A 14,585-nucleotide genomic window follows, 5' to 3' on the forward strand; every position below is an offset into this window, starting at 1 on the left:
TAGCTTAGTAGATATGGTAAGCAGCGTTTACTTCAATTATACAATCAGGTGTAAGGCAAAATCCTGATTAATTATTTTGTGAATGCAATGCACCCACAGTCTGATTATATGCGGGAACCCCAGCAAGTGCGATTAGTTGTGGGTGTTGGCAACCTCCCATTGCTTTCAATAGGGCCGCTTCTCACAGTTAATTGTGGGAAAACCCCTGCTGGGGCATGTATTCGGGCTGCGGGAGCAGTCGCAAGTGTGAATGCACTCTAATGCCCTGCACACACGATAGGATTTTCCGACGGAAAATGTTCTATAGGAGCTTGTTGTCAGAAATTCCAACCGTGTGTAGGCTCCATTGGACATTTTCCATTGGAATTTCCGACAAACAAAATTTAAGATCTGGATCTCAAATTTTCCGACAACAAAATCCATTCTCGCAAATTCCGATCGTGTGTACACAATTCCGACGCACAAAGTTCCATGCATGCTCGGAATCAAGCAGAAGAGCCGCACTGGCTATTGAACTTCCTCATTGTACGTGTTGTACGTCACCGCGTTCTTAACGTTCTGAATTTCCAACAAGATTTGTGTGACCGTGTGTATGCACAACAAGTTTGAGCCAACATCCGTCAGAAAGAAAACATGGATTTTGTTGTCGGAAAATACTATTGTGTGTACAGGGCATAAGGCCCCATGCAAACTGGGCTTAAAAAAAACAACAGCTCCCTTGGCAGGAACGAACATTCATATAGAGCGTTTTTGTCCACAGTTTAGGCGAGTTTAGGAGAGTTTAGCATTTTTTATGCAAGAAAGCTCCAATTAGAAACATAAACAAGAAGTGTTTTTTTTTTCCTGCCACTAAGTGCTGAGTCTAACATATGCCTCTAATTGTCTTAATGTGCATGGACACATAGGATAACATTGAGCTGCTTCTACAGGCAAAACACAAAACTCCTGTAGAAACAGCGATTTTTAAGCCTGGACCCTCAATGTGATCACAGCTTCAGTTTATTCAATAACCTAGGTAAACATTTAACAGCAGAGTTTTTTTGGTAGAACTCAATAGACAAGTGTTACTTTTTTAACCTATCTATATAGCCATGTAACAATATAAATTTCTACTCAACCCCACTAACACAAAATGTGTGTATTATTATAACTAATATTGTATATTATTGCATATATGCCCGTTCACTCTATAGGGTTTGTACAGTGTATGGCTTGTGACTATTTCTGAATAAATCGCACTGATCTTAGGTTGGCATGATGAATTAGTATTCCTAATGTTTGCCTGGAATTGTAGGTTGTGATGGATGAATGTAATGGTGGCCACACTTATATCCACGTGATCAGTCAATGCGACTAAACTAAGTTAATTCAATAACAATTGCAAACCTAAGAACTTCCATTCAATTGATTTATTGAGCTTTCATTTGATTTATATTCCATGTTGATCAGCTTTGGAGAAATTTTGCAATCGCTTCTGATCGGTCAAACAAATATCTGCACACGTCAGAACTTTTCATAATTTAGAGCACATAAATGATCATTTTTAACCGATTGTTTTTAAGAGATCATAGTTTTTGATTGATGTTTTAAGTCAGTCGCACAATGTGAAACAACACCGCGTGTGTTGCATTGTTTGATATTTTAATGAGACCCTTGTTTGTGATTGCTTGTACGTAAATCAATCACAGACCACTATTGGGTTGATTTACTAAAGTCGGAGAGTGCAAAATCTGGTGCAGCTCTGTATGGTAGCCAATCAGCTTTTAACTTCAGCTTGTTCAATTAAACTTTGACAAAAAAACCTGGAAGCTGATGGTTTCTATGCTGTGTTGTACCAGATTCTGCACTCTCCAGTCAATCAACCCCTATGTGTATGTCCACTGGCTAAGGCCAGGATATTTTTTGTTAAATCAGATGAAAAAAATGACTAAAAGATAATGGAGACAATAATAATGCTGCTCCAGAAAGCATGCTATCTCTAACTGAACACTGAATAATTTTCCTAAAAATAGTCTTCTGTTCCAGTCCTATGTGTATGTTACATAGCAGATTATATATGGATGTCACTGTAATTCCATGACTAAGGACACATGAAACGTTCCATACTGATCACATCTTTTGCTAAAAACAGTGTACAGTATATTTATTTATATTATTTTGGAAAGTCATTGCCATTAAAGCTTGTTGAATTTTTGACAAATTGGTCAGTAAAATTGTCCCATCTATGGCTTGCTTGAATGTGAATGTTCCTGATCATAAATCTGAAGCTGATATCTTAACAAGAAGATCCCTTTGTTGATGTTTGCTTGTGAAGCTTTCAGTGAAAGTGTCTGCCTTCTCTCCAGTAGACTACAAATACCTGGAGGTAAAAGTCTCTGAGAGACATCTAATTACTAATAGAAACCATAACTAGCAGCAGAGATAACATTGTGTAAATAGGGGATGGCTATTAAACCATCAGTAACAGCTGAGTGCAAATAAAGGATGGATACAATTCCAGTTTTCTTAGTACCTTCATACATGTCTACCGCAGAACAATTCCTTCTGCCTAGTAGGCTAGTTTACTGCAAGGCAGGATTTAAAAAAAAAGTATTGCCTGTACAATGGTACTTAGGCATGCAACAATTCACATAGTGACATACGTGACTGTCAGTGACCTATAATCATTTAACAATGAAATAGTAAATTCCATTTGTTTAAAGAGAGATTTAAATAGCAGGCACCCAAAGGAATAATTCCAATGCTGACTTTTGCGAATCGACACTGCAAAACTTTAACTGACAATTGCGCGGTTGTGCGTCGCTGTACCTAAATAAAATTTGTGTCCTTTTTTTCCCACAAATAGTACTGTAGTTTTGTAGCATTTGTGGCGCTTTTTATTTTTTGCGCTATAAATGACTTTCTGCTATAAAAGACTATAAAAATATATGCTATCAAAATAAACTATAAAAATATAATGCTATAAAAATAAAAAAATGTAAAAAATCTAATTTCTTCGTCAATTTAGGCCAATGTGTATTCTGCTACATATTTTTGGTAAAAAAAATCCCAATAATCGTATATTGATTGGTTTGCGCAAAAGTTATAGCGTCTAGAAACTATGGGATAGATTTACGGAATTTCTATTTATTCATTATTTTTTTTACTAGTAATGGCGACAATCAGCGACTTATAGCGGGACTGTGACATTGCAGTGGACAAAGTGACACTTTTTTGGGGACCAGTGACACCAATACAGTGTTCAGTGCTAAAAATATGCACCTTCACTGTACTAATGACACTGGCAGGGAAGGGATTTACATCAAGGGTGAACAAGGGGTTAAATGTGTTCCTAGGGAGTGAATACTAACTGTGGGGGATGTGCTTTAACTGTGGGAAGGCAGAAATCCATGTTCCTGCTTAGCAGAAACACAGGATCTCTACCTCCTCTTCTCACAGAACAGCGATCTGCCTTGTTTACATCGTCAGACCGCTGTTCTGTCTCTCTCGAGAACGATCAACGTGTCACGGCGGACATCAGGTCAGCCGGTTCCGCTGATTGGCTCCCGCTGTGTTCAATAACAGTGGGAGCGGGTCGCTGGTGTCGCATGTGCGTGCCACAGACCCGGAAGTGCAGAATCATGTACAGGTACGTGGTTCTGCACAGGACAGCCGATTTGCCGCCGTATATATACAGTATATGGTCGGCAAGCGGTTAAGAAATTGAAAGGGACTTCTGTGTTGTATCCAAAATGCATTGTGACAGATTTCTTTAAAAGTGAACTAAAGGCAAATCTAAGAAAATTCAGCTAATGATTATTTTTTAAAAGATTTTTTACTCGCAGCTGATGGTGGATTTTTTTTTTATCACCTCCTCGTAATCTCTTGCAGGCGGCACTTTGGGCCAACATGATTCTGTTGCATTGCACTTTGCAGTCATACTCATGCCCCGTACACACGGTCGGACATTGATCGGAAAATCCGACAACAAAATCCATGGATTTTTCCCGACGGATGTTGGCTCAAACTTGTTTTGCATACACACGGTCGCACAAAGTTGTTGGAATTTCCGATCATTCTAAACGCAGTGACGTAAAAAACACGTACGTCGGGACTATAAACGCGGCAATAGCCAATAGCTTTCATCTCTTAATATATTCTGAGCATGCGTGGCACTTTGTGCGTCGGAATTGTGTACACACGATCGGAATTTCCGACAACGGATTTTGTTGTCGGAAAATTTTATAGCAAGCTCTCAAACTTTGTGTGTTGGAAATTCCGATGGAAAAAGTCCGATGGAGCCCACACACGGTCGGATTTTCCGACAACACGCTCCAATCGCACATTTTCTGTCGGAAAATCCGACCGTGTGTACGGGGCATAACACTGGGGGATTCCCAGCAGGAGGTTAGAAAAAAATGATGACACCATCAGTGTTCTGCTGTTCTTTCATTGTTCATTCATGGGCTGGGGTGGGATTTAGTCTACATAAATAATAGGCAGCACTCCAGACACCTAGATTTTTAAGTTTCAGATATATTTTTTTTCATAAATATATACAACTTGAAGAGCTAGCTGTCTGGAGTGCTGCCTATTTATACTTAGAGTGTATTATTCCTGGTTCTAGCACCCTTACTTATGTACATGAACTCTTTATGTACTCATTTTGTGTTTTAGGTGTTCATTAGACTATGCTTTGATTTACTAATTTTGGGATGGGACCCAGACTATGCTGAAATGGGCAGCTGCATTGGAGTCTATAGGTCTGCATCTGTGCCTGGATCACAAGACAGACTGAACAGAAATACAAATTCTTGAGAAGTTAACAATAATACTTTAAACAAAGAGTTTCATAAGAAATGCTGGGTGCTCAGATAGTAATTAAGTAAAGTACATTTCTTCAGCAATGTAGTCTCTGCAGTGTGTACTATGTGCATCCAAAATATTAAAGTGGTATTAAAACCAAGAGGAAACATTTGTTATACTGCAGCTTACTAATTCTTAGATGTGATGGCTGCATTCATTTTCATTTTTTAGTAGAAGTAGAATAGAACAAGCTCTCTTGCAAATATAGCAGTTAGAGGGTTGAGACCAGGGCTGTTGTTAAGGCAGGGCAAAAGGGGCAGCTGCCCTGGGCCCTGCCATTGTTGTGGGGCCCAAAGCAACTGCCTCATACTTGCCAATTATCCTGGTTTAAATTCCCTCATCCCTTGATGTTTTAGTCCTGTGCTGTGTCCCAATATCTCAGTGTGAAGTGCTGCTACTAATGCTGCCCAGCTTTGCCCTATTGTTGTGTACAGATGACTCACCTGCAGACCCTGTGTTTACATGTAAATTACTGGCATTCATATGTAAATAGCGGCAGCATTCATATGTAAATAGTGATGGCCGGCGGCATTGATCTGTATATCATGCCCCCCTGAGGTCATATCCACAGTAATCTCTAGCAACCAATCAACAAGCAGAAATCACGTGCTGTAACCTCTAGCAACTAATCAGTGAGCCGTAATGTGTGCTGTAACCTCTAGCAACCAGTCAGTGAGCAGTAATGATACACTGTAACCTCTGGCAGCCAATCGCAATAGCTGCCTGATCTGATTTAGTAAACTGATTTTGAGTCTAGCTGCTATTTATTGTATGTCTCAGAGCAGGTGGAGAGCAAAATTGCATGGAGGGGGGCCCAAGAAAAGTTTTGCCCAGGGTCCAAGCAATATTAAAGACGGCCCTGGTTGGGACAAACCCTTTAACGCTGTCAGGGTTGTTTAAATGGTCAGATCTTATTCACTTATGTAAATCCTTTGTCTCAAAAGGACAAAAACAACCAGCGGGTTGAACGAAAAAAAAAAAACTGACCCCATTCCCCCCATCTACACATTTGATGTGGATGGGGGGAATCCTCATTATAGTGTGACAGTGGGGCGACTCCCCCTCTGTCAGACTACACAGATCAGCACTGCAGTCTATTGCCTGTGGTGCGAATCATGCGAAAAATTTGCGACATGCTTAATCCCAATGGCTACACAAGGTTTGAAATTTGTCCAGTCCCTACCGAATTTCATGCCATGTATGGCCATCTTAAATCTGCTAATGCATCTAATACTCTCCTCCCCTCGGACTGGCAATGCTGCTGTCCAAATGTGTCTCTGTTGGTACTTCATCCAGAGTGTGCTTCTAATACAGGAAGTGTATTATTGGCCAGATTACCAGCTGTTAGAAAATGCCTAAAAAAAGAAAACTAATGCAGACGCCACATCTAAAGATTAGTAAACTGCAATAGATTTAATGTTCAGTTTTGGGTTTAATACCTCTTTATTTAGCTTTTTGTGATGAACATATATGGCCATTGCTATCTGTTGTGTCTATAGACATTTTACACATGAGTAGACATCTCTGACCATTTCTCCTTTGGTGTCTTCTATGCCCATACATTCTCCCCCATGGGAGACGGACATGAAGGCAGAGAACACCACCAACACCCCCCCCCCCCTCACGCAGGAGAAAGACAGACAGGAAGGCGGAAGGCCTCCTTACCTTATGGGCTGACACTCTGATCTCCCCTGTCCGAGCTGAGGAATGCTGGAAGCAGTGGCAGCTGGTGGGTTGGGCTTCCCCTCATGGAGTTCAGTGGCGGCTGGTGGGTCGTGCTTCCCCTCATCTCTTGACATGGGGCTTGGCTTTGAGGGAGCCAGAGCCCCAGATCAGCATGGGCACCAGGGACCAATCGTAGCCCTTCAGCACCTGGGACAAGGCCTCCCGGATACAGGCGGGGAACCTCTCATCCATGGTCTTGCTGGACATCCCAGGGCCCCTGAGCGATCCTCGCCCCTCCGAGCTGGCCGGGGACAGTGCAGAGTCCGAGTCGGAGTCCAAAACATGGGACATGAAGCTGGCCAGTGGCGATTGGTGGGTTGGGCTTCCCCTGCATCTCCTTCGGCCATGCATCTCCTCCCTCCTCCTCCCTGTAGGTCAATAGGATTACTCCTCCTTTCGGTCTCAGGATCCACTTCCTGATTGCCCGAGAGGAGAGCCAGTGTGAAAATAGCGAATATATATTCGCTATTATGACACAAATGGGTGGGCTCGGAGCGCAGTGCTCTGCGCCCCAAGCCCACCTTTTTTTGAAACCTATTAGAGCCTCTGGCTCTAATCACATGCTTAAAAAAAACACCCCATCCCCCATTGCAATCCATGCCCCGACGCCCTGCATGTAGATTAGGAGCCGGACGCATAGATAGGGAGGGCGGCGCCCATGCGCCCCTAATGGACGGGCCGCCACTTATGAAATTACTATTGCAACACCAACTCCATACTCAGCCTAATACTGTATGTATTAGTGTCAGGATTTATGTAAAAAAATGATTTAATGGGGAGTAATATTTTCCCCATGCAGCTTGCTTTCCAAACCATAGCAAGAGGGAAATTATTGCCATCTTGGTGAAACATTTTGGCTGCTAACACAGCAAATAGAGACATATAGTAATATTTCTATGCCAGCACTGTTGACCTAGGTCATATTAATCAAAGCAGGAATTCTAAATATCCATTTTATTTCCACCTGATTTCCTGTTCTCTGGGTGTTGCTTACAACTTGTGGGACCTCAATCACTGCTGGTATTAGTCTAGAGTCAGCTCACCATATCAGACCCAGCCAAGTCCATTATTTCCTATGGGAGGTCTGTGCATGTTTCAGGAGTTTTGTACTGGACTCTTTTATAGCTGGAAAACTGGTAAACACTGTTATTAACAAATGATTAACACTGGGAAACAGCACTGTGTTTCTCCACTCGGAAGGATCTGCACCACTCCTCTGCAGTACTGACCATTCATTTCATTGTGATACATAGGAGTTGATTTAATAAAGGTGAATAGCCTATTCTCTTTGCAAAGGAAGTTGCACTTTGCAAGTCAATGTTCCCCAGAGCTTAGTGAATGTGGTGAAATTTCACTTTGTAACGAATACCCAACCACATGCAGGAAAAAAAAATAAAAATAAAAACAAAATTTGTGCTTGCACGTGATTTATGGAAGTCAGTAGAGATTCACCTCAGTGACTAAGCTCTGGGGATAATTCCTCTGTGAAAGTGAAGAGTCTATTTACCTCTGGTAAATCAACCCCATAGGGGTGGATGTAATTAAACGTTTTGTTTTAAGGTTTAGTAATACAACTATACAATTATCATTAGTGTTGATATTAATATTAATTGTATTATTTAGCTAGTACTTTGAACTTCAAAATTAATCTAATTGGACTTATTTACTAAGGGACTTTTAAATCTTCACAAAATAAATTGGGTGAAAATTCACTTCAATCATCCAGTCATGTGCTGATAAAATAAGTAAACAATAATTTTTTTTATATGTTTGGAGAACTAAATTATTATTTATTATTATTATTATTATTATTACACAGGATTTATATAGGGCCAACAGTTTACGCAGCACTTTACAATATAAAAAGACAGTACAGTTATAATACAATAAAATACAAGAGGATTAAGAGGGCCCTGCTCAGAAGAGCTTACAATCTAATAGGGTGGGGCAGGTGGTACAAAAGATTGTAACTGTGGGGAATGAGCTGATAAAATATTGAAATGAAATATCCCCATTGTTATTGTGTGAAGATTTTCAGCTCATTTTGTAAATTTGCCTCCATATCTTGATGCAGCAATAAGACATTTTTATGCAGTAAGGCTACATGCACACAGTGTAAGAATTTTACTGATCATAAAGGCAAAGTTTTTTCAGCACAAAGTTCCTGTTTAAATAATCAGTAAAATGCTTACCTTTAGATATGTTTTTTTTAAATGTGTGAAATTGTAGTTCTATAGCTCTCTTTAAAAAAAAAAAAATACCACAATGCACTTTTTGCATCTATGCATGTGTAAATGCATAAAATACATGTCCGCAGATTTTTGGCTAGGGACTGAAACATGCTTGGGCACCTGTGTGCATGTCCCCTTTGAAATCAATACACCTGTATTCAGATTTGTAAAGGAAAAGGCTTCTGCCACAGGGCATTTAGAGGCGTTTTTTATTTATAGTTCTGAATGCAGCTGCATTATTTTCAATGGATATTCACACAGGTGCCTACACATGCACTGAGTCCACACCCATATCCAAAAATTTACATCTGAGGACATACCTATATTGAAACATAGAAAAGTGATGGCAGAACTTTTTTTGTTTTTGTTTTTTGTTTTGTTTTATTTATTATTTGTTTTATTTGTTTTATTTATTTATTTATTTATTTTTTTTTTTGGGGGGGGGGGGTTGTTTTGTTTTCTCATTAACTTTTTTGTCTGACTATAGATCCTATGTTTGCCCCAAGCATGTTTGAAGACATTACTGTTGACTGTCCCACTATCTTATATACCTGTGCCAAATGCAGGTATTGGGAGAAAAGATAATTTTATATTTGTATTCTTTTATATTTGTATATTGTATATTCAATATGTAGGTACTTTTGTGCTACAAAAAAATATTTCTGGTAATATGTTTATTCTCATGTGAATGTAGCCAAGCACTTTGAAATGCACTGATGTCAGTGTACATGTGCATTTGCACATAACTGATACTTCAACGACTGTGCTTGTGTTATATATTGTTTTTTTAACTAGCGATTCTACAAAACATAAAATAAGCCTTTGAGACTGGAGTTGAATCTAATCGTATTTTATCTGTATTTTTATTATTATTATCATCATCATTATCATTATTTTTATACAGAGTAAAATACATTCCATTGACATTGAGTGGAACAATTAAATGTCGGAGGGGTAAAATGCTGAATCTGCAGATACTATAAACCAATAGGAGTCCTTGTAGTGACATTAGATTATTCTTCCCCTTCTATATGGTCTGGTTCGACCAACACTAATGATGTTCCTTGTTTTCCCCCACCGATATTCACATGAATGTCAGGGAGGGCAAATTACAAGTCAGAAATGGAATTTGAAATATCCATGAGCACAATTTTATCCCGATTGCTAAAACCAACAAACAGAATAATATCAGGGCTTGTTTTAAATATCAGCGTATCATAAACACTGCAGCATTACTGGCAATTAACAGACTGAAAATGAGAGGTTTATCTAAAGCTGCATTCCGATGTATCATTAACAAACATAGTGGAAAACCCTGGAGTATACACCGGAGGGAGACACACTGCATCCCACTAACACTCACCAGACCCTGATACATATATATATATATATATATATATATATATATATATATACCTGGAGTATACACCGGAGGGAGACACACTGCATCCCACTAACACTCACCAGACCCTGATACATATATATATATATATATATATATATATATATATATACCTGGAGTATACACCGGAGGGAGACACACTGCATCCCACTAACACTCACCAGACCCTGATACATATATATATATATATATATATATATATATATATATATATATATATATATATATATATATATATGCCTGGAGTATACACCTATGCAGGCTGGGGCCGGAGAAAGATATATATTATGTATAATATATATTATATGTTACTATGTATATTATAGTATATATTTTTAAAATATTTACACACACACACACACACACACAGTCTGTTGTCTATTTAGAAAAAAAAAAAAGCTGAGCCATAATCTAATGGTGAACGGTGCTGTCAAGTTGCAGTAAATATTGATCGATGATCTCTGGCAGTCTCCATTTACAACTGAGAAATTCTGGGATAAGGAGCCCAATTATCCGGCATGCCTGGAAGTCCAGGGAATTATCTCTACAATAACATTATTCCAAGATAGCAGAAATATATTAAATAAAACAAAATATAACAATAAAAAATATGAATACCAATCTACAATATCTATATCTATTTTATATAGATATATCTATCTATCTATCTATCTATCTATCTATCTATCTATCTATCTATCTATCTATCTATCTAGTTCTATCTATATAGATATATCTATGTATATCTGTATAGATAGATAGATCTATACCTATATATAGATATATCTATATATATAGAGATATATATATAATCAAACAATTATTTCTGCATAAAAGAGATGTATTTTAATGTCATGCTTCTTAAGTGATAAGAACATAAAAGAAAGCAGGTATTTTATTTTATTAAACTAAACCATAGCTACTACTACCTAATGATTGCAGAAGAATAGGAAAGATATTTGTATATGATATAGAAATGTTGCTGCTTGGCTAGCTTGTAAAATACGGCACTGCTGTAAAGGGCTAAAAGGGTCAATGAATATTGTCTTGATGTCCCCAAGTCTGGGGTATTGTCACCTGTGTAGAAGTGGTTATTGTCGCCTGTATGAAAAATCTATCCTGTCACCTGTGTGGAATAGGGTCCATGCACACTGTCTTAAAACCGCTGCTTCTATAGGAGATTTGTGTTTTGCCTGTGGAAGCAGCTCAATGTTATCCTATGTTTTCATGCACCATGGGCACATTAGGACGATGAGAGGCAAATTTTAAGCTCAGCGTTCAGAGGCAGGAAAAAAATCCCTTCTGGTTTGCTTTTGATTGGAGCCTTCTGGCAGAAAAAATGCTAAACTCGCCTAAACTCCTGTACAAAAACGCTATATGAGCATTTTTTTTTCTGCCTGGGGAACTGGCATTTTTTAAGCCAATTGTGCATGAAGCCTAAAGTGGATATTGTTCCCTGTATGGAAAGGTATAATGTCCCCTGCATCAAATACCTATTTGTCCCCTGTGTGGAAATGCATATTGTCCCTGTATGGAAGTGAACTGTCCCTTGTGTAGTGTATATTGTCCTTTGTGTGGTGTATATTGTCCCCTGTATGGAAATGAGTACCATCCCTGTGTGGTGTATATTGTCCCCTGTGTGCTGTATATTGTCCCCTGTGTGCTGTATATTGTCCCCTGTGTGGTGTTGTATATTGCCTCCTGTATGGAATTGAGTACTACTCCTGTGTAGTGTATATTGTCCCCTGTGTGGTGTTATATATTGCCTCCTGTATGGAATTGAGTACTACTCCTGTGTAGTGTATATTGTGCCCTGTGTGGTGTTGTATATTGCCTCCTGTATGGAATTGAGTACTACTCCTGTGTAGTGTATATTGTCCCCTGTGTGGTGTTGTATATTGCCTCCTGTATGAAATTGAGTACTACTCCTGTGTAGTGTATATTTTGCCCTGTGTCACCTGTGTGGTGTTGTATATTGCCCCTGTATGGAATTGAGTACTATCCCTGTGGTGTGTATATTGTCACTGTGTGGTGTTGTATATTGTCCCCTGTATGGAATTGAGTACTATCCCTGTGTTGTGTATATTGTCCCCTGTGTTGTGTATATTGTCCCCTGTGTAGTGTATATTGTCCCCCGTATGCAAATGAGTACTGTCCCTGTGTAATATATATTTTGCCCTGTAAGAAAGTGAGCATTGTCCACTGTATGGAAGTGTATATTGCCCCCTCTATGGAAGTGACTATAGCCCCCTGTGTGGTGTGTATTGTCCCCTGTATGGAAGAAGCTGGCCACAGAGCAGCAGCATCCATGCCCAGCTTGGTACTTTATTCTGATCAGCACTAGTCCACTCCACACATTATTCATGGGACATCATTTCAATGACAGTACTATGCTATCTTACCTGTCATACTTCTAGATTCAGTATCATTCGCAAAGGTCCTTCTCAAATGAACAGTCTACTATTACGCTGCCCCAACTAATCTAAAATTACCTTTTATGCTGCTGTAATGTATACTACATACGTATATGGGGCATGCTTCTTCATGCTATCCCTTCTCTGGGTTGATGGTTTATGTGTTAATAGTTTTCTTCAATTCTTTCTCTTTGGCACTAACTAAAATGAAAACCTAACAGTATTGTTCAATAATTTAAAGTGTGAAACTTACCAACAAAAGTGATCCATTTTATCCATTAGGTGATTTTGTTTCTACGTTGATCCAACACTGCTAGCATCTGAATATGTACAGGGGAATATATATATATATATATATATATATATATATATATATATATATATATATATATATATATATATATATATATATATATATATATATATATGTGTGTGTGTGTTATTTTATTTAAAAAAAAATATATATTTTTAAAAAATCTGATGAAGCAGGTACAAGTCCCTGCCTCCATGCATGCCAACTAAACATGTTGGACATTTTTTGTGTTAGAAGTCACTTGTCTCCTGAGCACCGACTTGCAATTTTGCATTTCTTACTATATTAAAATATAGCAGCTTGTAATCAAATCTTTCACAGCTATCATTGGGTCTAATTAGTTTACATTTTTATTTTTCATCAAATGTATAAAATGCAATGTAGTTTCAGTAAGTGGAGGAACCAAGTCTGCAGTGCCATTTTTGTCAAGGCTCACCTTTACTAAAATTTACTAGTCTCCCTTGGTGGTGTAATGCGTAAACCAAACAGACGATGGCGCCAGAGCGCATTGTATACACTCTACAGGGGTATTGACTTTAATAAGCAGCTATTAGAGGCTATAGATAGCTACACTGTGCCCAGTTGGGGCACTCTTTGCAAAAATCCATTATTGCGATGAGAATTATATGCAATTGTGAATTCTTTTCTTTATTTTTATTTCCACGTGTCTCTTTTTCGTTAATCCCCCAGAGTGTTTATTATAATCGTGGTTGTGATTAAATCCCCTGGTGATCTTTTATCCGAATTAATATTAACTGCTAGTAAATTATTAGTAACTCAATAGCAGAATAGTGCACTTGTTTCAACTGATGATCCTATTACACGAGTTAGAAAAAAAGAAAGAATAAGAAGCCGTTGTGGAGGCAGACTTTCTCCATTATTCCTTGAAATGAATCTTTATTATAATGATCTGAGAATCACTTGTCAGTGGTGTGCTGACACTGCTATAGGTGCTTGGTTTAGGTTTCACAGTGATCTATAGAGAAGGACAGTCTATGTAGTCCTTGGGTTGCCTGGGGCAAGGAAGTGGCCAGCATTGTTAGGAGGAGAAGGCCAGACACCATTTATTTCTGTGTGCGAGGTGTCTGCACCACTTCTTATCTTCAAATGAGACCTGTGATTACTACACAGCCCTATATGTCACTCCACAGATGTCCTTCTGACCCCTAACTGGACACAAGTGACAGTGGCCAAACACAAGGCCATCAGGATCTAGAAAACTGCTCTGCACCTTTTATCTTATGGATTTATATCATAGTGCAGCTTTATGGAAGAGCAAAGTGCAATAATCCCCCAATAAATAATTATCAATGATATTTTACTGGTCTAAAGTAACTAGGACATTCATTGTTATTAGGAGTTACTGCGTATTGCTTTTAATATATCATCGTCCCTGCTCTACAGAATGAGCCCCATAGCATATAAAGAGCCAATGGTTCGTACCAGTAATTTTCTTCAATCGTGCTAATTGGCACCTCTCACTTCGGTGGGCTGCGTATATTGTGGCTAAGCGACCAGTATGCCCTTCAACCAGCTCATGTAATAAATTAGTCCATCTGGCTAATAAATAAGGCAGCTGGTATTAGCTAGACATGCATGGGTTAGGTGTTATGGAGATACAGTCGATCCTGTTCTGTTCTGACAGACTGGTACCA

General features: G+C 38.7%; 1 long non-coding RNA gene across 2 annotated transcripts in view; it reads right to left on the reverse strand.

Annotated features, from left to right (window-relative positions):
* LOC141113377 (uncharacterized) overlaps positions 1–14,585 on the reverse strand; it is a 64,491-nt gene that overhangs the window by 43,174 nt on the left and 6,732 nt on the right. The window lies entirely within an intron of this gene.

Source organism: Aquarana catesbeiana, linkage group LG01, assembly GCF_042186555.1.
Source record: "Aquarana catesbeiana isolate 2022-GZ linkage group LG01, ASM4218655v1, whole genome shotgun sequence".
Classification (NCBI taxonomy): domain Eukaryota; kingdom Metazoa; phylum Chordata; class Amphibia; order Anura; family Ranidae; genus Aquarana; species Aquarana catesbeiana.